Consider the following 25,990-nt stretch of genomic DNA (forward strand, 5'->3'; position numbering starts at 1 on the left):
TCGTGTTAGATATCTATTAGATGTGAATTAGATCTCTAAGTAATATCTTGTGGAAATCGTTCAAGAGTATCTCCAGAATCGCAGAAATGTCAAATTTGACAGGTTAGACCTTAAACATATCGTTAACGTATCTTGACGATGTCTAAAAGATATCTAATAGATGTCTATTACAAAATCCGAATCGGGCCTTAATACTATTGGTGATTTCAGGGGGGTCTGATTGACTCAGCTAGAATGAGAGGTCGTGGGTTCCATGCTGTATCAATTTTCAAAATAAACCAGAAGATGATTTAATAGACATGCCTCGTAACTTAACCATAATCTACTCGTACTTCTTGTTTAACAAACATTGCCTATACCTACTTAGTGTGTGCATAGATTAAAAATCACCGGTCTAACCCTTTGATTCAAATTTTACTAATTTACTTGTTTCTTTAGACCTCAAATCATCTCGTGTTCTAATATGAAAGAGTTCTAATTCTAATAGGTACCGTATACAGTATTACAATCATTTACTACTTGGTCTAAATACTTATACTAAACATACTTAACATTACTATTTCACTAGCCTGTCTCACTACTTAGCGAAGTATTTACTGGAAAGTGCATTTCCGTATCGCCGAGCGCTTTAGGCGTAATTTCTATTCTGACCCATTGGAACCATCAAATTACTGGCTTAGCATCAATAACTCCTGACGCCTCGGCTAGCCATTATAACTGGCAAGCGCATTATTATTTACTCTCCTTATAATTAGGGTATGTGTAACGAGAGGACGGTTTGCACGTGTGCTTGTCCCGGCATAGCGATTAAACGTATTAGACACCCGTTTAAATTTTAATTTTGATTTATAAATAGACTAGGACCTGTTGGGCATCTTAGGTAGGAGACACAGTTCGTAAAGATCTAAGGGCCGACCGCGAACCATTTCGTTTATTAATTCATCTATTGGCCTCTCTATTGCTGAAATACGCAAGTGTGATAGAGAGGTAGATATTGAAATTTCAGTTACCGCGAAGAGAACCTATTCTCTGAAGTAAATTAGAGACTGGACAGAAACGACATTGCAAGGATAAGGTTGAAGACGGCTGGTCTTTAGTGTTCAAGATGCATTATTTAGTAGTTAACAGCAATGTAATGAAGATCTAAAGCACACCCATTTAATATGACCATAAACACACCTTCGGCTACTTTTACTAATCAAGCAGCTACTTACAAACTAGGTAAATAGGTACCCCGTTATTTCATTGACTAGTCAATAGTCATGGCCGAGAAACAAGTTAAGTTTTTAGATTCCGATTGCAGTTTTATAGGTTTACTCTTTAATGGCTACTTCGTTTAGTTGTATCCTCCAAGGGTTTACTGTTTATCGGCTAGCAATGCTAGCATTAATGTAGTGGAGCGTGGTAGTAGGACTAGTAGGTCGCGTATCGACATTGACAGGGCTTGTTCGGAGAGAGGCTTCCGGCCCGCGGCTTTCTCGATCTTCGTATCCAACAAGAAATCCAACGTTTAGAATATTGATGTATATTCGCCATATTGGTCGTATACAATTACAATTTAGGTAGGTAATAGGTACGAATAGAAAACGATTGGAGAAATCGGAGAGTTATATTGTTTTTAGGTTCAAGATTGCCTCTATGACACATTAAGAGCAGGCTTTTTCTTGATATCATCAGATAAGGTAAAGATAAGATAAAGTTTATTAAGCTCAAATGGTTTACTCTTTACACGTAATTTCTTAAATTATTATAATGGAATAGATGTTATACTGGCAACGAATAACATCTGGCGCCTGGCGGCAATTTTATCAATTTGACAATTGATTGACACCTGATACTTAAAATGTCCTATGTATAGGACAAATGTATGCTTTTTTGGGTTGGTAAGTAACGACGGCACTTATTCAATCAAATCAAGTCCGCACTCTTAGGTACTACAGAGAGCTACAAAATTGCATGACCACTATACATGATGAATATAATTAATTCATAGTGACCATGCCCTTTTGCACCTGTGTGTACATAATATACAAGTACATATGTGCACAACCAGGTTGTTTAATTTAGAACCTTTAAATTAAGCTTTGCGGTAGCAAGGTAAAACTTTCAATCCATGGAAACAAGAGAGTATCTGTACTCGCACCCGGAATAGCAAATAGGCAAGATTGCGTGACCATTAATTACAAGTATATATAAATATTTCATTATTGTCTTATTGGGGCCTTTCTAACTGCCACTTAGCCAACAATACTGTCAGCCTTTTATGGTTGCACAACTTTGCAGTATATTTAACTGCTGTCGCTTACTTGAGTCGGCTAAACGCTTTGTTATTAAATTATTTTACAACTTATTAATACGTGCTTCGTGTAGGTATACATATAAACTTACATTAAAACCTGTGTGTTTGCCAGATAGGTATTAGATATAGAATTTATGGAAAATTGTAAGGACTTCGAAATTGAAGGATTATTTTGTAAAATCCATTTGATACCAATGAATCTATTATCATATAGGCACCTATTTAGAAATGTAGTTAGACATGCGTAATAATAACACATATGTGTTAGTAACTGATTAAACCACTCATCGTTCGCGGTTCAGCGTGGCAATGCGGCGAGCGTGATGGGCACCTTTGCGTCTGGAAGGGCGCGGGACGAGTTGTTTGACTGAGTTGTGGCCTTGTTGAGTTTAGTTTTAATTTAGTTTATAGTTAAGTTTAATGTATTTTTAATTTAAATTTGTTAATTATATTACTTAAATAAAATCATTAAACCACTAGTAGAACTTATTATTCTTGAGGCTTCATTCTTGGAGTACCTTAGCCTAAATAACAAAAACAGAACTTTTAGTCTTAGTTGCCCGCTATGGGAATGGGACGACCCAAGACGATACCGTAAGTATTGGGGCTTAAAATTTTAAAACAGATATTAGATTACTTACGTGTTTTCAATGTTATTATTGTATGTGTATATGTTTCGTAGTCTTTGGGACACTAGTCCAAAGCATTCATGTTCTAAAGCTAAGTAGCACCTTAAGTAAAATATTCATTTTTGTACAAAGAATAAATAAAGTTAATATTCATATCGGAATTCATCTTTGATTTAACTAATCGCCTTCTAATTATATTTAGAAACGGCCATTTGTCTAATGGGGAGTTATTTTCTAATTAACAATTTAAGTAAGTTAAGGAGCAATTTACGTCAAGCTCCTCCGTAAGATAAATATTCGTCCCGTTGTATTATGCGCAATGGAACTCCTAGATCGGTATCACGACCACATGGAGGGATGTGGGCATTAATGATGTTAGACCTTGTAATTAGTCATATAACTTTAGCTGAGACAGAGAGCTTGAGATTTTAAATATTTCCCTTGATTTTATTTTTTATTTCTTTGCTGGTAATATAAGAACGCAAGCCATCTAAGTGCTTAATACTAAAATAGGTGGTTAAAAATAATTACCTTGTATAGCTGTATTGAAAAAGCAAGTATTTGTAGCAAATTTTTGATTCAAATCTTTTTCAATTCAAATATACTTTTTCTATTTATTACATATAAAAAACCATTTCAAAATAACATTTATGTAGGTCTAGCAATATGTCATAGTGACAGACAAACAAACCGAACTTCACAAAACTAACCATTCCCACTTGCCACGAAATTATAAATAAGTATGTATTATCTCACTCAATTGGCTCAATAGATAATAAGAACAAAAAAATACGTTTCCAGTCGCTTGAGTTGAGTCCTGGATTAATCCATGATTAAATGGTCAACTGTTCAGTAGCTTGTTTAACAAAGAGCATAAGTACGATACTACATATTGAAATAGCAGCGATTGCGAGACGCGTATTGTGTGTCCTTTAGGGTATGAAACCGTGTACTTCAATCCTTATTCGGTGTAGTATACGATTTCATTCAAACTTTGTCAATACATATATTAAACAACCAGAAACTGCCCATTCATTGGAATATGATCGGTAGGTATATTTTACAATGTGATTATGTCGTAAAATGAGAGTACAGAGTACGACTGAATACCAAAGTTATTGAGACAATCTGTTTTTTTTTTCTAGAATATAGCATGAAGATAATATTTAATTTGAATTAGGTGTCATCGCTAAGCGCAAGAATGTTTAGGTATTCCCAAAATAACTGTAGCTTCAAATTGATTCGTCAGACCTTACAAGATTCCCACTAATAAATAAACAGTTTACTTAGCCAATAAAGTACCTATTGGTTTATCTTAAATAAAGTACCTAAAACAGACCCGACAACGAAGGCAGGATATGCATTGACAGTAAAGCATAAAAAGGTGCAGGAAAAATACACCTCGAAATTGGATTTTTAATCAGAATGCGGGGTCATTTTAGAAATTTATTGCCTCTTCGATCCTCTGGTGTTTGTTTCCATCGGCAGGTAACAAGTCTCGGAACCGCGGGGGGTGTCTGGGCCGAATGCTAAGGATTCGCCTCTAGTTAGGTATCTAATCTTAGAGCTACTCAAGAACATTTTGGTCACCTTGGGGATTCTTACTGGTTAGATAAGCCTCTTATTGAACCCTTCGTATGTATGTGAATTTAAATCCATTGTTTAATACAATAGGTTTATATTAATTCGCACTGATCAGTAGACATACCAAGTGTGCCTAATTTTTTAACGTGTGACAGTTTACCCCTTTTTGTAACTTCTGTTCATTTTAAATGAAATAAAACCTAGAGTTCGTTAAGAGAGAGTAAATCATTTACGTTATTTACTGTGCTAAAACACTACTAAAATTTACCTATTTATCCATGGAGAGGCACAGAAAGTATACATTTTTCATAACTTAACCACTAAAAACTCAACATTATAAATAAATAAATATTGGGGGACACCTTACACAGATCAACCTAGCCCCAGTCTTATTGTAAGTATATTTACATATTGATATAATTTAGATGTTCTGTCAGATTAACATATACATAGTCTCAATTCTCGACGTATCCGTTAGTTATTATAGGTAAAGAAGTGACAACTTAGGCATAATAGTAATGTTATTTCCGATATCAATCAAGAACCGTTAACTTTGGCGAGATGCCATTACTTATAAAGCGTGTAAAAGTAGAAAGACACAAGATGTGTGGTCTGACTCAAGTATCTAGGAAGGAGTACTCGTATGTATGTATGTATGTAAACTCTTTATTGTACATAAGACAGATTACAAGAACAATAAAAACAAAATATATACGCTATTATTTTCTTAACAACAAAGTCGCGTCAAGATAATTTTGAACACCTCGCCCGCTTAGCAAATTCTGCTGCTGACTGCACAATGTTCAAAGGCGAACTTAACTCTCGTAATACTCGTAATTAATGTCAAAATGTTCACATGCTCATTAAAATTGAGCTATATTTAGTCACGACTGCAGACAAAATGGCAAAATAGATTTATTACCCCCTGTTTTTTTAACTATCAAACCAAGCTATAATAGGAGCCTTATAAGCAGAAGCGTGAAATTACGACACACGACAAAGTGCTTAATAACAACGATAAAAGGTTAATTTTACCTTGGCCGTGTGTCTTTTTATAGGTACCTGTGGCCTTAATGTGGAATCGATTAGACGCGTCTCAAAGACATTTCGTCGGATATCCCAATGACTCGTCCCGACCCGACTTTTGTAGCTTGATTGCTTTTTGATGCGGCGATAAATGTGACTTACCGTGCCTTACCTTGCCTATGCCTTACCTTACCGTGCCTTACCTTACCTATGTGGTTTTGGGTCAGCGCGCGATAATGACAGCCTTTGTGCACTTGGGCGGAGCCACGTAAGTGTTAACGTGCTCATTATTATTGTTGACCGTGATTTATTGTTTACTGTGATTTTGGCGGTCAATGAACTGAATATATATGAAGCCCAGACGATTATGTAATAATATTTAATAAATCGAAGCAGAGTTATTCTTTTAAGGCAGGGTTAAGTCACAGAATAAATAATAGTACTAGGTACAGAAGACACTCTCTAACAAAACGCGTCTGTTACGGTCAGCACAGATATGGCCGCTAGGTGGCGACAGCGCCACGCGCGGTTTATGGCTTTCCCCAAAATTGGGGCGGAACGGATGTACTTTTAGCTACCTGTAGCAAAGCGACGAAATCGCGGAGTGAGCCACGCCTGGTTAAGTTAAGTTTATATCGTCGCCCCCATGGAAAACTCACGTATCTGCTATTTTTACAAAATTGACTTTTTGATATAAATCTGCACCAAATAGGAGAATACACCTTCTCACAAATTTTCATAGATCTAACATTCATGGTTCCAGAGTTACATTTGTACAAATCTGAATGTTTATATGTTTGCACCCATGGTAAACTTACAACTTGTAGTTAAGATATTTTTCCGTGGACTATTATATGGATCATGAAAGATTTTGTCCCATAGTAAACTTACTGATCGGGCAAATTCGCATATTCACTGTGTCAAATATTATATATATATGAAGAAAGTAGCCTATAGCAAATAAACGAATCTAGTTGTTTCGTTACTTTGCTATGGTGGTGATTATTACCCAGCAACATGACTGGCCTGCAGTATATTTGCGAATGTGGTATATTCGTCAGTTTGCTATGGTGAAGATATAATAAAAAGCCTATAGCAAAACTGCGAATTTGAAATATTCGCCAATTTGCTATGGTGGCGATTATTACCTAGTAACATGAGTAGCCTACAGCAAATTTGCGAATCTGGCTAATTCGTTAATCTGTTATGGTGGCAAGTGTGTTTGTGTTCGTAATGTTATCCAAAGTAAATACGCGAATCAGGCATTTTGGCAAGTTTATGGTAGTAATTTATAATTTAGTAATGAAATCACATTTCACATTTTTGCGAATATACTTGAATCGCATTTTAGTTAAGGTAAAAAATTTAGAATAATCGTTATAATATAATAAGTTTTGTGAGGAATGTAACTTGTTAAATACAGTGTTCAGAAAAAGGCACTATTCCAGCATGTATAGAGACATATCATATAAATTAAAATTTCATGTGCCAAAAAAAGATCTTTGCAAAAAGTGCGTGTCATATGGAAATGGAGAGTGTGAAGAGGGTGATTATCTTCAGCACCTAAAATGAAGAGATGACGCTTTTTTGCGTCGAGACGCTGACAGACAAGCAGCAGTGAATGATGTGAAAACTTTGGCATTCAACTTTGATTTAGAAGCAGTTCTCCAAACACCTAAAGGGGCAGCTGGGCCCTTTTTTATTTTCGGAAGTTAGCTGTCTATAACTTAATTTTTTATAAGTTTGATGATCAAGATGTTGACTGTTATACGTGGGACGAAACTGAAGGTAAGTGGGGTAGTGTCGAAGTCGCAACCTGCGTATACAAATATATTTTAGACAAAGAAGGTATCACACATGTCAGAATGATGTCAGACAATTGCGGTGGGGAGCAGAAAAATTACCACTTGTGTTGCATGCTTCTGCACCTCGTTTCGACACATGAAACGATTGAAATAGTAGATCACGTCTTCTTTGAATCCGAGCACAGCCACATGGAATGTGATTCAGTTCACTCTAAAATTGAACAAAAGGCTAAAAACGTACCAGTATATACACCAGATGGATGGACTCAAATAATGAGATTGGCTAGAACGAATCCCCGTCCATTTAATGTAAACGTCTTGGTTCATGATGAGTTTTTAGACTTTAACAGTAATGAGGTGCAATTTGCAAAGGATACCAATTCGAAACAACAGAAAAAGAAGAAGAGAACTAAAAATAACGAAACCATTGTAACGGTTTGCTATAAAACCTCGTTTGCGCTAAGCGTTTTGTGCTGGCGGATTGTAAAAATTTAGAAAACATTTTCAAATAGTTTTCAGAAGTCTGTCACTTGAAGAAAAATAATGACATCGTCGACAATTTTATGCAAAAAAAGATACTAAATATCTCTAAAATAATGTAATTTATCTAACTTGATATTATTTTAGATCATGCCCTATTAGTATTATGCTGTGTACATTTCCCCGGATCGGGTAAGTGTTGCGAATATTTAATTTCAGTTTCTTATGGGAATAATTTCACGTTGTATTCTTTTATGCTGTTAACTAGTCTGTTCTTTTCTGACTGCTTCATCCGTGAACACTAAAGAAATGCTAAAAGGTTAATTTTCCTGATATTTCTTTCCTTGCGGGCCGGATGACGCAGTCACCGTTGTGTGCATATTCTAATAAGACCAATATTGCTAGGGATCAAGTCTGGGGTTGACTCTGAAAACCCACTAGCCTGCACTACCCCGGGTTGCGCTATGCGCATGCTCCACAATCTGGAAGGTTTCCATTCCGAGCTGAGGATCCTGGACCACAGTGCGGAGCCTTCTTAGAATATTCCGGACCTGCGACTGCGATGCCTGCTTTGTTCAGCGGAGCCATCTACAACTGCCCGCTTGCGAAGTAGAGTCCCAGGAAAGTGCCTCCTATTAAAGACTTGTTTCATTATTTCATTCTTGCCGGCTCAGTTATAAGGACTCACGGCCCTAGCTAACTTACTGTAATTTTAAATACCTAATATTAATTAACTTTTCTAAATTAAACTTTCATTTCCTTCCTACCTCTTTCCAACTTTGATTTCCTTCCAACCCTAACTGCGACGCTAAACGTCACACCATTGAGAATGGATCACAGGACGAAACAGGACAAAAAGTTATGACTAATTTCTATGATGCAGTATGGATTCAATATCGTAAAGAAAGTCCCAAATCAATTTTCATTAAAAGTGATTATGATGACAAACACTTCACAGAGTTAAAATTAAAAGCAAAAAGGGGAAAATGTGCCACATTATTACCTATTCCTGCTTATGATAAAGGAATGTCTATTTCAAAAGCAAAAAAGGTGATCTCATGAAACTATGCCGTGATAATCAAATACCTAAATACTATCACTCATATTTTGCAAACCTTCCAGTTTCTGAAGAAGTAATAGATCGTTTGCCGGAACCCGATCAGGAAGAAGCTTTTTTTTTTTATGTAATGAACACTTGTTCCATACTTCTTTTGTTTATTAAATACTTACACTATATTTTATAATGTTTTTTATTGGCCTAACTGTCAGGCCTATTCAAACGTGCAGTCGTGCACTGACATGAAACCGATACCTATTAGAAATATCAGTGAGAGCGAGACGCCCGTGAGAATGCATGACAGCTAACTGATAAGATTCCAATATCATTTTTATATCGGTTTTATGTCAGACAGAGCACGTTCGAATTGGCCTATGTAATAAGTGATAGCAAATTTTAAATAAAAAAAAACATAATTTAACTAAAAGTGTCATAAAATACTGCTTTTGTATTCTGTGAATTCTGTGATACAATCGCATATAATATATTATAAGATATTACTGGGATCAAAAGTAAATACCTACTCATTCGCAACTTTACAGCTAAATATAGAGGAATAAAAACGTATTCACAACTTCACATGCACCATAAGAAACTTACGAAAATGACATTTCCGTAACTTTACATTGGTTCAAAATGTTTGGAATGTATTTTTTACTTACGAAAGTGGCATTTTCATTAGTTTACCACGGTGTATAAGTTGACCTTTTTTTACTGTCTATGGAGTTACAAAGTTGCGAAAATGCGTTTACTTCTGATTACAATAGCGTAATGTATATCTCACAAATGGATAATATAATGCATACATTTTGGAACCCTTATGTATTTAAAATACCAGTTCAACCGCAACATTGACTTGTAAAAAAAAAGTTAAACTAATTTTACAGCTTAAAATCCTTCCCCTCAAAAATGTGTTTTTTGCAGATAGGTGAGTTTTCCATGGGGGCGACGATATATTGTCAATAACTCTGAGTATTGGTTTGTCGCTTATCTATCGCATTAGGAAAAATCTGTAATGGTAGATTTAAGTTTTAACTACTAAATAAAATATTTTTTAAAAACTTGTGCAATAGTAACATATTTTTGTTACATTAAATTTATTTCATGATTTGTTACTACACCATTTCTAGACGTGCACTAACATTTACTATTTAATTTCCAGGTATGTCAACGTAAAAAGGTGACCAGTGGTACGTAGCACAGATAAACACTCCTTAACTAAGCTTTTATTACATTCAACACGCAAGATAATGACAGAACACTTATCAAACAAAAAGAATTTTAATTTACCGGCTTCATTCCTGCGTGCCGGGGCCAGATAGATCGGCTATGGCCGGGGCTAGATCGCCGTTGGCGCAGCGTCGGCTACTAGTCAATCTTGCGCAGGCATGCGCCATTTTGCGGACGCGGACGGACAGACGGACGGACGAAGACGCTCCGGCTATAATTGCAACGCTATTCGCCTCTGGCAGTTTCTTCTAAAATAGTTAGATCGCGCAGTTAAGGAGTGGTTTGCTAAGTTGGTTTAATAAGCTTTATAAGACAGGGTAAAAGTAAGTTGATTAGTAAACAGGGTCGAACCTGCTTTAAGCAATTGAATAGTTAAGTAGTAAAGTATAACTGTCTTTGCTTGATAATGATTATAACGACCAACTCACAATACAATAATACTATATTAAATATAATCTTATTAGAAAAGCTGTTTATACGTCTGGCTGTAGTAGCATTGAAAGTATTGAATCCATCTTTTCCCATTTACTTGAATTTTTTTAGTTATTTAAATCTAGCTTGCAATACATGTGATTACTTTTATATTTTTTAAACAGACATATTATATTTTTATCTAATTCAAAGTCTATTTGGTTTTTAAGGCTACGAAATAATAGGATTTTAAATTACCATAAATAAGCAATCCGATTCCAATATAAGAAAATTTTGTCGGTGTTCCAGTGCGCACTGGCTACAATTTTATAAAATAATACCTACTTCATGTCATGCATAGTTTGAACTTACATTGTGATTAATTCATACCTATATATAGGTTATTTTACTTAATCTCTTCCCTGGTCGACTGGCAATTGAATAGGTACCTACTATTGAATTTCGTTCGACTTATTTGGGCTACGCTTTCATCTGTTCATCCATCTTGAATCAGATCCATTGCAAAATTGTACTTAAAGCAAATATGGAGCGCGACTTCTCTTGACTGTTGAGCCGGTCCTGCGAAAATCTAACTCAAAAATACTAACACAAAAATACCAGCTTCCCAGGAAGAAAAATATAGGACTATAAGCGTTATGTAAGGCACGTAGCTACCCCATAAATGGTTTGTAATTGGAGGTGAATGTGAGGTGCTTTTTGCACCTGTGATTACTGTCTCTACGAACCGACGCCGCTTTTTGCTACTTCCCAATGATATATTAGAACCCACAGTTTTCCTTTGGAGCGTCCAAGGAAACGAGTGGAAATGTAGCGCCTCGCCTTTAAAAGAATCTCATGAAATCTAAGACTATTTAAAAGTTTTATACTACTACTTTACTATATTTTGTACGTCCATTAGTCATGAGGATACGGAAAAGAAGAAGAATAATAACTGTAATATCCAGAAGTCTTACCACGATAATCGAAAATTTTGATTTCGTTACGTAGGCTCTCAGATAAAAGTTTACAAACTGTTTGCAATAAAAAAATTTAGGCAATAGCAGTGTTACGACAATGATGATTAATAGAGTTTATTAGTTGAGTTTAAAAAAAATTATTCTGTTTTGAAGAGACAACATCACAAAAGGATTGGCCGCGAGGTCAGTGTCCTGGCCCGACTAGCTTGTGTTTAATGTTGAATCTATTAAATTGCATATAAATTGCGGACGCGAAAAATCTTAAAAATCATTCTAAATTTTAGCGAACTAAGTAAGATTCATTGTACCTACCTATCCAAGTACACATGCCTACGTACTACTATAGTTAGGTACAATTTGTATAATTTTTCTTATAATAGGTACAGTTTAAAAAATATAGTTTTATGAAGCTGTATGTAGGTATAAAGGGTAATTTTGAAACCGGAACTCATAACGAATGTAAATTTTTAAACGGAAAAAACACCAGGTTGTTGTCGCAGTTTCTCATACAGGTAAAACATAAAAAGTAATGTTTCGAGTCTTTTTTATAATGTTGAGTCGTGTTCTTATTTAATGTGCAAACTAAAGTTAGGATTTGTCAGCTTTTAAAATATATATAAAAGCGTTTTTTGCTGACATGAGCTTTTTGCTAACTTAATGACTATCTTTAAAAATAAGCTGTGACTGACAGTTGAAAAATGTCTATTCGAGAAAAATACAACGGGAAGTTAACATTAAAATTCATTAAGCTAAAGCTGCGCTAGGAAGTCATTTATCTTTTAGAAAAATGAAAAAGAATGTTTTAAGTTGAGTTTCAGAAATACAGAGGAGTGACTTGAAATGATATTAATTTTACGGACAGCGTAAATTCCACCCGGCAAAATTAATATACCTAACATCTGTTTTACTTAAAAAAAAAGTAAATATATTTTAAATTTAATTTTAAGTCCTATTCTAATTGAAATATATCGTGAAATAACGAATTCAACAACCATGGGACATGTATCACGATTGTTTTATCAATATCACGCATACATTACCTTGTCCGTATGTGCGTTGTGACAGTCAGTTTTGCCATAATTTATGTACCGTTTAAATCTAGCCCACGATACATGTCAGGGCATAGATTTTAACATCTCCAGGATTGTTTGCGACGCAATCCATCCTTCGCAATGTCGGCGCGTAGGATATGTGTTAACTTTAAACTATGTTCTTGGATCGAGAGACGTCTGCTATTAATTATCTTGTCAGGTAAATGGAATATCTTGAAATAATCGCTAAAAGACGCCGACTGATGATTTGAAAGCTAATACAACATCGTAATCGACTGTTTATGAAAATGATTTAAATGGTCGGACTATTTGTACCCTTTAAAAAAGTATCTTTGCTTAAAATTAAATTTATTGCGGGCATTTTTCTCTGTCACTCTTATTACGCCTTCATTGGAGTAAAAGAGAAAGATCCCCACAATTTGCGTAATTCGGTTTTCGCGGTAGCCCCTTAGCGCGGAATATGTAGTATATTTCGTTATTGGTTTGGTAGCATATGAGGAAGTAAAATTTGAAGTAGGTTAGCTAAATATTGGAATAACAAGTAAATGATTAGGAATGTATAATTATTGTTTATTAAATAACCTTTATTATATAAGTAATCATAGGATTTACAGTATAAGAAAATCGACGATTTTATTAGGTAAGTACGTAGTAAATTCGTTAGTTACAAGTGAAATCAATTAGGTAGTAAAAACCACAAACAAGTTTACCCGCGTTTGACAACTGTAGCTGATAAGCTTACGTGTCAATTTATCAAATCTGTCTTAATTACTGCAATTACCCCGCAAAATAGTGTTAATTGGTTTCAATCTACCAGCTGTTTCATTCTTGCTATGTTTTACTGTCACTTTCTAAGTTGTAATTTAAGTACTCACGATGCTTTAATTGTCCATAGGAAGTAACAAATTTGATTCCGGCCATAGAATAACAAGATTTTCGTTTGCTCTTAATGCGTTTGTCGATTTCATTTGTTTTTGTGTAGGCTTGTACGACCGCAATCAGGTTGGGTCAAGTCGCGTCTAATTATTATTTGATTTTGAGCTCATTCATGTGTGGAAAAGAGTGGATTTTTGCATGAATGTTTATAATTAAATTTGACGTTTAAGTTTGAGACTGCGTTATTACCATTTGGGTGAGTGCGGAAGTAATGTACCACTTTGGTTACATGTATAAGTAACGTCAATGGACTGTGGGAAGTTTCCAGTTTGTATACATCTCACCAAGCTTTGTTTGGCGATTAGTTATCACGTTACGAACCGCTTCATTGATGCTACTAATTTTATTGTAGTATTTGATTGAGGCTAATGGTATATTCAAATATTTGATGATGCGTGGCCCATAAAACAATTTGTCTCGGATAATATTATAGACTAACAACACGTGTACGAAATTTTTATACTATTGTAAAGTTTTTGTTATTTTCCATTCTATTTTTGTTACACCTTACCTACTTTATTACTATGTATTTCATAAGAGAATAAGATTACGACTTTATAAGATCAGCTAACACATGACTGAAACATTTCTAATTTAGAAATAGAAGTACATATATATTTAATTACACAAACGAGCCCGTTTGTTTAATTAAATATGTGTACAAAACGCGAGAGTTTAAAGTGTTATATAGAAGTACATACTTAAATCTTAGTGTGAAGAGGGTTTTGAAAAAGCGATAATATTATTTTATTACCTTACACATGCTGATAGGCATTAATTTGCTCATATACTTGCAAACAATTCTAAGAATCCAAAAAAAATAAAAGAGTGAATATTCTTATGACTTAAACATACCTACATGTTCCCATCACATATAATGATGTATATTTTCGCCACAAAAACATTATATCATGCTTAGTTTGTTAAGTACTTACGCGCACTTAACAGATCGACTCGCCATAAAATGAGAAGCTTAGGCGCTTTGCTAATTGGTCATTGTATTTACATATTTGAGCCGTTTACATTACGCTCACTGTGCACTGTCTGCGGCTCACAGATTGCCATCAGTTATTAATAACGTACAGGGGTGATAGATGAATCTATTAGGAAATGACAGAAGATGGCGTGATTTTGGCTACCATATGGAATACAACAAGGGCACAAATAAAATTATATTATGTTTTTCTCAAGTCCACCGAGTCCGAGGTTATCTAAATTTCAGTTTATAATGCCTTATGGATAGTTTTGTGATACGTTCTACGGCCTCCTAGTCTAGTTAGTCGGTAGTGGCCCTGCCTACGAAGCAGGAGGTCCCCGGTTCGAATCCCGATAAAGGCATTTGTATGTGTGTTGGATTTGGAGCCGATAAAACACAATTTTTCTATAAAACCTGCCATAGCGTAGGCACGGTATATATCATATTCTCAAGTCAAATGGGGATAAAATGAAATGTTTACACTATACGTCTGAGGGTAGCTGAATGTGAACCTCATGTGATAGAGTCTGTGCGGAAAGAGAAGAGTCGTGGAATGTATGGGGCCCAATATATTCCACGACTCTTCTCTTTCCGAACAGACTCTAGTATGCTGCGGACTGTTAACGGGCCCTTGGACGTCAAAAAGAATTATATGACGCGGTAACCTGAAACTGTTTTGTATTTACGCGGCTCTTGGGCGATAATTTTGATACCATGAGCGCCGCTTGGGGCCGTATTCATGTGCTATAGAGCATAAAAATAACGCATTTGTATACGTGTACTCGCTCACACTAAAACTTAGCCTCATATGTGTGAAGGCGACGTGCTGATTTTGATATTCAATTGTTTTTATATTAATATTGAATTCTCTTTTCTGAATAAGGCCACTGCGAGAAGTAACGTGGCATTTATGATTTATAATCCGGCCACGACGGGTCCCCTTTTCTGAGAGACAGCGGGCTTAAAAATAATTTTGATTTTAAATTAGATGCAACTTATTAAGTTCGGATTTTATGTGATGGGACATCGTAAGTGATTGGGTGCCCGATGTTTTACGATAGACAAGTCCAAACCTGCCAAATTTAATGTCCTCGTATTTGCCCTTAATTTACAAAGGTTCAAGATATTTTATTTTGCTGCGAATTTATTACGTTGTTAAGGATGTTTAATAAATCATGCTTAAACTTTTTAGTTTCGTTAATTATGTTAGTATCTTCTAGCTAATTTGAATACCTGTCTGTAAGGTACCTGCTCCAAAGAAGGCCCGGTTCTTAAGCTTGTCTGCTTTCAAAATTTTATACTTTTGAAAGACGTGTGGATAGGTTCAAATTTTACGTCCATGTAGGCTAGTACCATAGACAAAACTGCCAGTTATTGTTTAAGAAAAAAAAACGATGGACCTTCTTTGATGCAGGTACTTTATATAGTGAAAAAAAAAAATTATCCACACTACTTATTCTAATTATCGTCACGTTAACCTATTATTGCCTGTACAGTGATAGTGCACGTACTAAACTCAAGCACGCCGACTTAATTACGACAGTCACGCTTCGACTAAGAACTTTTTCGAAAAAATGCAACAAAAACTGTTAAAGCATATTTTTTCGTCGAAATGACTTTAGTGTCAGGCCGGTGACGGTATAATGAGAAAGTATTGTGCGGCCGCCAGTCGACTCTGTGTCGAATCGTGGCTCCAATGCTCTTATTTTTCCAGGGATGGTGCGCAGGATTCGGGTACCTAATGCCTTTTAGTCCAATCAACTGAGGGTATTAAATCGCTTACTGGAACGGACTAATTAGGTTGCGCTCGGCTTTTGGACTACTCCGGAAGTCTTAGTGGGTTGCACCCGTTATAGTAATAGGCATTGAAGCACCATAATTCTGAGTATGTCTACGTAGATGAGGTGCAAACTAGACAACCCTAACGAGTCGAAACAGAACGAGTTATATTATACTTTAGGAAAGAACGGCATGATTCGTGACTTTTAGCTGATGATAAACATCGATTTTGTTAGACTTTCTGTAACTATGTTAATAATGTCACTTATTCTGTGCTAACACGAAGTAAGCTGCTAGCTAAATTTGTCACTTTTGGCAATATAAACTACCTAGCTAATCTACCTATCACATCGAAATCTTGACGTAGGTATACGAGTAGGTTACTGAGAAATATGGGTATTAACTAAGGCCCTTATTTGGACAGTCCAAAAGAGTACCATTGGATCATTACTGCAATGTTAGCTGCATAAAAATTAGTTACCTACGTAAACAGTAACATTAAAACTTAAGCATAACCTGCTGATTAAGAACAAAAATACCACAAGCTTAACCTTACGGCTTTCTCTTATCCATGGGAAGTTATTAGTTATGTAGCTCCTCGTCACTTTTTTGTAAAAGAACCTAAAGCTTTTGTCCTAACCGCAACACATATATCTTCCACAACCACGTTTAATATTATGCAGGGTAAAAACGAATATAGGTACTTAAAGTGTGAAAAGTAGGTACCAAAAACCGTGCTGTATGCAGGAATTGATAAAGTTTTAATTTTTAAGGCTTCGTCACACAGGCGCGTTTTCCGGGCGGGGCGTGTGCGGCGCGTGAGCGTTTTATATGTATAAGCGGCGCACCCAGCTCACGGGCTCCCGGAAAACGCGCCTGTGTGACGAAGCCTTTACTCATATTCATTTCTCTCACAAAAAAAGAACATCCGTGTCAAAAAAAAATGTTTTGTGTTGTTTGTGTACCCAGAGATGAATTTGATGGCTTGAAAATCATTTTGAAATGAAGTCAAATGTCTGAATAAAATGGCTCCTTCGACCGGGGTAAGTGGTGCCCCAGTGACAACGCATCGTGTTCATCGCTCGTACCTATTTGTCAGGAAACCGGCACCATGAATATTTAATGTATGTGTTTATATTACAAATGGTTATTGGTCCGACACAAGTGGGGTTTCCAGGGCGGATAATATTTAAAACACGAAACCTTTATTCTAACGTATTCATTTATTCAAATACTTAAGTACATGATATTACATATTTATCCTTACGCGAATTCATAATTACTCGTGTATTTTTCAATAACAGAGGGATAGAAATATTGATTAAATGTAGCGTTTTTTATCTAAATGTAGGCGGTGAAACATAGGTATTCCATTAACACAATACTGTAAATTTTCGCACATGTTCATAAATATGCTCGTCACTATCCCAGTATATATGGCATCGTTAAACTTACGTCATTAGCAAAGAGGTAACAACAGGGTGTCAGTCAACTAGTGGGCATTAGCGTGTCGAGTACTGGGACCTAAGGGACTAAACCTTAGAATATGCACGAGTAACTTGTATAAGTATAATATTGCTACTACTTTAGAATACTCATGTGATCCTATTAAGAAACTCACTAACGTTCGTTTCTTAAACCCACACTCGTATTTTAATGCCTCTCATTATGTAGCAATCACATAAACTACTATTGTATGCACATAAAATACAAGAATTCTGATTAGTACAAGACCTATAAACGTAACAAAAAAATCTGTGAAAGAGTAAAAAGCGTCGTTACAAACGTGCCCCTAGTGTCATTCAACTTTAAGAATAAAATGTATCAGATGAATGGATTATCTGAAATGCTTTAGCGGCGCGATCGTGACGGATGCGTCGTGTCGCGCCCGTGACGAATCCCTATGAGAACCGAACCCTCCGGCCTCGCTCAGAAAGTCAGAACCCAGAAGGCACATTTAGCTCGCTGACGACAGCCTGAGAGAGCTATGCGATTCATTTGTGGCCAACTCATGCCACAATCGCATTACGGCTAACGGGAACGCTCTTAAACTTCCAACATTTGACACATTTAAAATAAATTAACACACAATTTCGCTGTTTCATAGAAGCCCATATCCACTCACAAATAATGTGCAATATCCAGTTCGACCTAATAGGGCCGTTGTTTATTGGTCTACTAACTCGCCTCAAATCGTAAAGCGCCGTTAACTCAGCTTAACTCAAATCCATCAAGGGAAAATTCCGAGAAATTGGCCATTGTGTCTGGTGAGCTCATAACTCGGGAGGTGCTCTCTAACCCCGGTCGTGATGTCGCTCCGACCCCTGATGTCGAATCAGCTCGCCCCATCATAATCGATGCGTTCAATTTACGGTGGCTATTCTATCGCCTAACTGACGAATTATTTAGTTTGGCATGTTTACATAGAAATGCCACTTTTAGTACTGTCAAATAAACATGTCAATTCGATCGATAAATAATTATTGGATTTATTCATAAACGTCTGTGATCTGTCATATGAACAAGCCACTGATAAACGCTTGTTCGTTAATTTTGACATTTGTGTTTGTCAGAAAGAGACAAAATTTAACAGAGATTTGCTAAGTTTTATGGAAAAGGGGGTATGACTTCAATCCACTTATAAGTACTACTGGCGTTATTCATAAACGGCTGCTAACTTAATCAGTTGATGATCGCCGTTTGTCCCTATCTGTCGTTATGTCATAGAGAGGGAGAAACGATGATCATCAGCTGATTAACTTAGCAGACGTTTATGAATAACGGGAATAAGTAATATTAATATGAATTAGTTAGTACTAAATATTCCTTTTTAGGGTTCCGTAGCCAAATGGCAAAAAACGGAACCCTTATAGATTCGTCATGTCTGTCTGTCTGTCTGTCTGTCTGTCCGTCTGTCCGTGTATGTTACAGTCACTTTTCTCCGAAACTATAAGAACTATAATGTTGAAAATTGGTAAGTAGATGTATTCTGTGAACCGCATTAAGATTTTCACACAAAAATAGAAAAAAAAAAACAATAAATTTTTGGGGTTCCCTATACTTAGAACTGAAACTCAAAATTTTTTTTTTCATCAAACCTATACGTGTGGGGTATCTATGGATAGGTCTTCAAAAATGATATTGAGGTTTCTAATATCAATTTTTTTTTTCTAAACTGAATAGTTTGCGCGAGAGACACTTCCAAAGTGGTAAAATGTGTGTCCCCCCCCCCTGTAACTTCTAAAATAACAGAATGATAAAACTAAAAAAAATATATGATGTACATTACCGTATAAACTTCCACCGAAAATTGGTTTGAACGAGATCTAGTAAGTAGTTTTTTTTTAATACGTCATAAATCGCCTAAATACGGAACCCTTCATGGGCGAGTCCGACTCGCACTTGGCCGCTTTTTTAAGGCTAGATAGACAAAGAACCAAGAAATATCTTCCATTTCTTTCTCTTTATGGCCATCTTATACTTGCAATCGCAATAAAACTCGTTTCTTTGTAGGAAAAACGCACAATTCAATACAAAATCTTCATACACACCACAATATCTGGATAGTGGTTACATATAAATTACAATTTAAATAAACTCAGAAGCATTCCAATACCCACGGGAAGTATGGAAACCTTATCAATAAGACGACGGGGGTCCGATCATATCGCGCGGGCAGGGATACCTACACGGCGCGGAGCTACGAATAGGCCCGGGAAAGTCGACAAACACTCGTACATAAATTGATGTAACTCCCGATTTTAATATACATACTTGTTTTCTTAATCAATTAAAAAGTAACGGTACATCATAATAGTCTTTTCGATAATTTGTTTATTCTACAGCTTTTTATCTAGAGCTACAAACATCTAAAATCATTGAAAACAAGTGAGTCTAAACCGTAAAATTATTCAATGTTAGTATGTCTCACAACTGTTTAAATTTGATCTAAAATCATAAACTATCGTTTCATAATTTTAAGCCTTTTTCAAAGTTGAGGTATGATTATTCTAAGAAGTAGTATTACGACGTTCTAGAATACTGCCCGTGCGTTTATTACAGATTTTTGACATTACGGACTATTTATAATGACAAAGAAAGCATTTAAGTGAAACGAACTGAAACCTGAATGATGGCCATTTTCAATCCTAAGAAATAAATCTTTGAATAGCTAAACGGTACTAGGATTCCTACATTCTTAGAAAATAGGGGCAATCAAGTGTGTCACCATGCTAATAGACGTTAATTGGTTGTAACTATCCTACCGCACTCAATGAAATAAGGATAGTCTTATGTTTATAAATTTAATGAAAGTTCGTGCAGAAATTCTATATGGAATTTAGATTAATCTGGCGAACGGTGATTAAGCCAAGTAAATTAATTGTGGAGATCTATGTATATTTAAATTTTTATACACACATATTACTACATTGACATTTAGAAGATAACCTCTCTAAGAATGCTCTCTAAGCAAGGTTAGTATAAATTAACCGTGCGTTTTTTTGTCACTAGAAAATAAGAGTAAGTAGATTCAACCAATTAACAAGATTTCTTATGACGATGTATAAAGCGGCACAGAATTCAAATTGGTTGACTTTATAGCGCAAGAATATGACGCTAAAGAGCTTAACAAGCGAAGACTCCTTTTATGACTTGAATTTAACGTAAGCTTAATAACTATGTAGATAGGTCTAGATACCTACGAGTATATTATTGTCTTGCCTCCTTCATTTCTTGAGCTCCTATAAATCTCGTGTAATCGCAGATTTTAAATGCTACAAACTATCAAATCATGTGCATTTAGCGACCCAGGCAAACATGAACATTGCTTGTTTTTACATTCGTTAGTATAAAAACAACAAGGCAAAAACCGCTACTTCAAATACGTTTATGATAAACGCTCGGAGCTTTATGATTTCGCGGCGTATTAAATCGTGAACAAAGATGGCCGGAGCTGGACATAGTTACTAGTAATGGCCGGGGCATTGGTTAGCGCCGAGTTAGGAAACGATTCATCAATTTTTGTTGGTTCGCAAACCGAGATATGATCGCTGGGAGGTATGATAGAGAAATGAATTGCTGGTTGCAGAGTTGCATTGTCCATTCACGCGTACGTTGGAATGGAACCTGTTTTTTGAACGGGGGGTGCGTAGAGTAGAGTTATTGTCGGCTCCTATTTTAATGGCAGGTATGCAAGATTTTGTTATAAATAAAAGTAAGACACAGTTTTTACCTTTAAGTGTTTCAATAATAAATAAGGTCTGGTTTAATACAGGTACCTCCTAAAGTAATATTTCGGTGAAGCAAATTGTGAAGTTTAAGCATTGGGTTTCATTAAATTTCTTTTGGGATACAATAAAATTGATCCTTGCATTTTAAGTCTTATAGCCAAGTATATCATGCACATTAGGTAAATTTGTTATACCTATTTTATCTAGCAATGTATTTATTCAATTATTGCGAGCAGTTATTTTACTTGTCGTCTCTAAAGTTTACTTATTGTAACTTTCTTGATTTAGTAAGCTCTTTTACTTATTCAAATGAGTATTACTCTTTATACAAACTAGTGAGTAAGTATATGTTAACCCACTCAGTCGTTGGTAATTTAATAAGTGAAAGTGTATTTTTTGTCTAAGTTCATTTCTTGCTTCGCTTGCGGTTAAGCAGTTGTCAGTCAAGTTCTTATTTTCACTTAACAAGGTTCTTAAATTTAAATATCTGCTTCTCTAGCGCACACTAACATAAAATACTAGATAAAAAATAACCCATCTGTGATATACACCATTTGTTTCCTTAGATTAGCAATTAAATGCTTTCCTCATCTCGAAAGTGTAGTTTTTTCTCAACTGCAGCCATTTACAGCAGCGTGGCTCTCAAAGCTCTCACTTCACTCATTTTATACACAACCGTTTATATTTTCAAACAGTTCCCCGGGCTCATTAATTTCCCTACAGAACGCCGGCTGTTCAACAACTAATGAAGTGGCAAAAGAAACTAGAGAAAGCGAGGAAGTATTACTTGTGCGTAGCCACTGGGTCATCAGGATGTATTTCCCTTTATATTTACTTGTACCTTTATAGTTTATAGTAAAGGATAAACTAGCTAAAAACCGGCTAAGAGCATGTCGGGCTATGTTCAGTGGAGGGTTCCGTAGTTACCTGTCCATCACAATAGGCAGCCTTGAAGGGGGGCTATTAGAAAGTATGTGTCATGATTCATGATACATAACAAGCAAAAGGGAGTACCTTCGCAGTGCTTTGTAGGTATGTATTTTTTACTAAGAAGAGACGATTTCTTGCGATAACTCAAAAATGCCTGAGCAAGTATGCTTTAGTTTTTATTCTGCGCACTTTCACGTTTTTTTTTTATATTTTTGGACAAATGGTTCTAAAATTAGTAGTGGCCGGGGGACGAACATATATATTTTTTTCTTTTGGAGCGATTATTTCCGAAAATATACACTTTGTGAAAAAATTGTTCTTTAAAATAAGGACCTTCCTTATTCGTTTTGAAATAGGTACCAATCCACCCCATAGGATTGCAGCGAAAAAAAGATCATTCCCACTTAATTTATTTACCATTTTGTCGGCATTGATTGATTTATATTTCCATGCCATATTCATTTCAGCTTTCTAGCACTTAAGATCACGGAGCAGTCTCGGACGATTGGACTATAATATACGGATCCCTAAAAAGTACTTTCCAGACTTATAATCGTAATAGCGTAGGTATTAATTTATTAGAAAGATGTTACTTTGCGTATTAAAATCAGGTTTATTCGTATTATATATGCAGATAAAAAGGCGGAAATAGATACTAAACTCATCTATGACAATTATAACACCTGAGCAGTTGCAAGAATTATAGGCTGTAAACTTATCTTCAAGTAGAAGTACAAGTTTTTACTCCAGTCGTAGTACATATTAAACAAAAGGTGCGGCGCTGCGTAGCTACAGAAGGATTCCGGCAAGTTTGTTTCAAAGCAGACCTGTGATATAAAATTTTACTATAGGCTTTAATCACTCGATGGAAAAACATACAACACGACGCGCACATTCTTTCAGTAGAGAACTGGGGTATGGAGTTTAATTGTGCTTTTTAGGGTTTCGTATTCGAAGGTTTATGGAACCATTGTTTAATTCACTCGTGAGTATGTCAAAACCAATTTTCTCACTTCATTAGGAATACCTACACTTTTTAAGTTCTTTAAGTTACAGTAGTCCTTTGAAATTATTGTAATTAAAAAAAATGTTAAATTAAATAGCAAAACCGTTTTAATTTTTACCTTCTTCATTATATACCTTCTTGTCATGATAAACTTTAGTCACAGCGTATTATCCTATAGCAAACTATTAAAAATACGAAAAAACCATGTACACACATGAAAATATCAAACCCTCTGTGGACACACCTTACTCGTACTTGCACTTTACTGATTTTTTTGTCTACAAGTCTTCAAAAGCACGTAAGGTGTGATTCCCAATTATTTCGGTACTACCTACGTGGGTATCGGATGGGTACTTTAATTATCCGACAAAAAAGGAAGGTTTATGTTAAGTATTCTGCTCAGCCTTAGGATTGAATTTATGTAATTAGTTGGGTATTTGAAATTAACTATCGTCCATAAATCGAATAGGTAACTCAGTATTTCCGAACTTTCTTAGAAAGAAGTAATGTTTACGCCTGAATTTCTAACAGTTTTCTATTGCAGGTGCAGAAAAGAATGTACTTTTAAATACATACATTTTCTTCTATTCGTGTAAAAATGTCACACAATTTGTTTAATTTAACAAACTGATTACATTTTAAATATGTCAATACAATTCTTACTACTTACAGTACTTAACGTGCCTTGGTATTATTATGTACCGAGCAATGTTGATAAGCATCTACAATTGCTATTTTTTATCTGCTATTTAGCTGTAAGTATGAATAAATTCACAGTAAACAATATACTGTAACTGCTTTTTAAACAGACATACACGAGCAAATTTACTCCGTAATTATGTCCACTTAACGCAGATATCGACCAACGATTTCACGGTCAATTATTCAAGGATGAAACAAAACTGTTCCATTTGTAACTTTCTTATCTGCGGGTATTTCTAGACGCTTCGGCCGCCTGAAGCACTCACAATTTAAAAAGGTATGTGAATGTGTCGCTCGGTTCGAAAAGGGACTTATTAAGGGCCATGGGATCTTGATTTTTGAATTTATATATATTCGTTGTACTAATATGTATATGAAAAGATTGTTTGAACCTCCGTAACCCAAAAATAGCGCAACGAATTTGGTTGACACTCAGATTCCTTAAGCTTGGATAAAAATACTAATAAATATACAAATATTTAGCCAATGAATTATATTCAAATAAATGTTCCACCTAAACATAATTCAAGTTAATTTTAGACCATAATTAATTTATGGTCTAAAAAAATAAAATTTCCAACTATTTTTGTACTAAAGTTGTGTGGTGTTACAGAAGTTATGAATTATCACTTGAAATCTAATGAAAACTTCAAGAGGAAGAAATTCTACGAAGACTCAAAGATGTGAAAGTCTGGGTTAGTACAGGGACCGGAACCGGTTACCTTAACCGGGGTTTTTCATAGGGTTATTTTAGAAGTGGTTATAAAAACCCCTACCATAACGGTAACCGTCTGATAAGGTAACACTTTGATTCGGTAACCGTATCAGATCGAGTTAACCCCTGTTACCGGTAACCGAAACAAAAACCCAGTCTATTCTGTTACCTCATAATAAGGTTTTCAACCAGTTCAAACGATTGTAATCTTTACGCAGACTTAAATTCAACTTATTATTGAATAACCGTGGTTGGCATGGGCGGTCTATGAAGCCTCCAGCACAAACAAGTTTTTTTGCCGGTAACTTCGCTTATTGTCAATTCAAACAATATTGTACTTTAAGTCCTTAAGCTAAAATTGAAAACATAAGTGAGCGATTACAGTATTATTTTCGAGCGTCAGCCGCAGCGCGGCCATTCCTTTGTTTATCTTTATACCTGTGTGTTCCTATTGTTTTTGTTAACTTCGGAGCAATTCTAGTTTAGAAATTTTTAGAAAAGGGGTTGCAAGTAAACAACATCATATCCTAGTAATATCTGCTATTATTTAGTTATATTTTATGCTACTTAGATTATTATTTTTATTTTCGGGTTCACACTTGGTACTTACAGATTAAAGACTGATATAAAGAAAAATTTTCACCTAACTAGTAATTTTATTGGTACCTAGTTAGGTATAATTTATCTTAAGTGATTTAAAAAAAATCACTTTGTGATAAAGATACATGCGCTAGCGGATTGTGGTAGATATTTTACCATTGTTAACAAATGACATGTACTAGTTATTATGAGCTTATTTTATAATAAGCAATTAAAGTCTATTTTTTTATTCGGTAGACTAAAATGACATTTCATAGTATGAAATGAAATGACACATGATGTTCATACTATGAAATGTCATTTTAGTCTACCGAATAAAAAATAGACTTTAGTTTAAAATGTTTTCAGATGCGGTGAGTTGTATGAGCTAAGTCGTAATTTACCTTGTACCGCTTAATGCAGCGATCAGAAAATATATATCTATAGCAGTTATAAACTTATTTTAATACTACAAATCTTTCATTAATACCAGGGGGCTCAGCACGGTTCCATTTTTATCGACTATCACTATGCCCGTCACTTTCGCACTTACATACTTGTTAGAACGTGACAGGCATGGTGATAA

General features: G+C 35.4%; 1 protein-coding gene across 1 annotated transcript in view; it reads left to right on the forward strand.

Moving 5' to 3' along the window:
- Positions 1-25,990, forward strand: part of LOC134650887 (cadherin-related tumor suppressor) — a 154,794-nt gene that overhangs the window by 57,271 nt on the left and 71,533 nt on the right. The window lies entirely within an intron of this gene.

Source organism: Cydia amplana, chromosome 1 (assembly GCF_948474715.1).
Source record: "Cydia amplana chromosome 1, ilCydAmpl1.1, whole genome shotgun sequence".
NCBI classification, from domain to species: Eukaryota; Metazoa; Arthropoda; class Insecta; order Lepidoptera; family Tortricidae; genus Cydia; species Cydia amplana.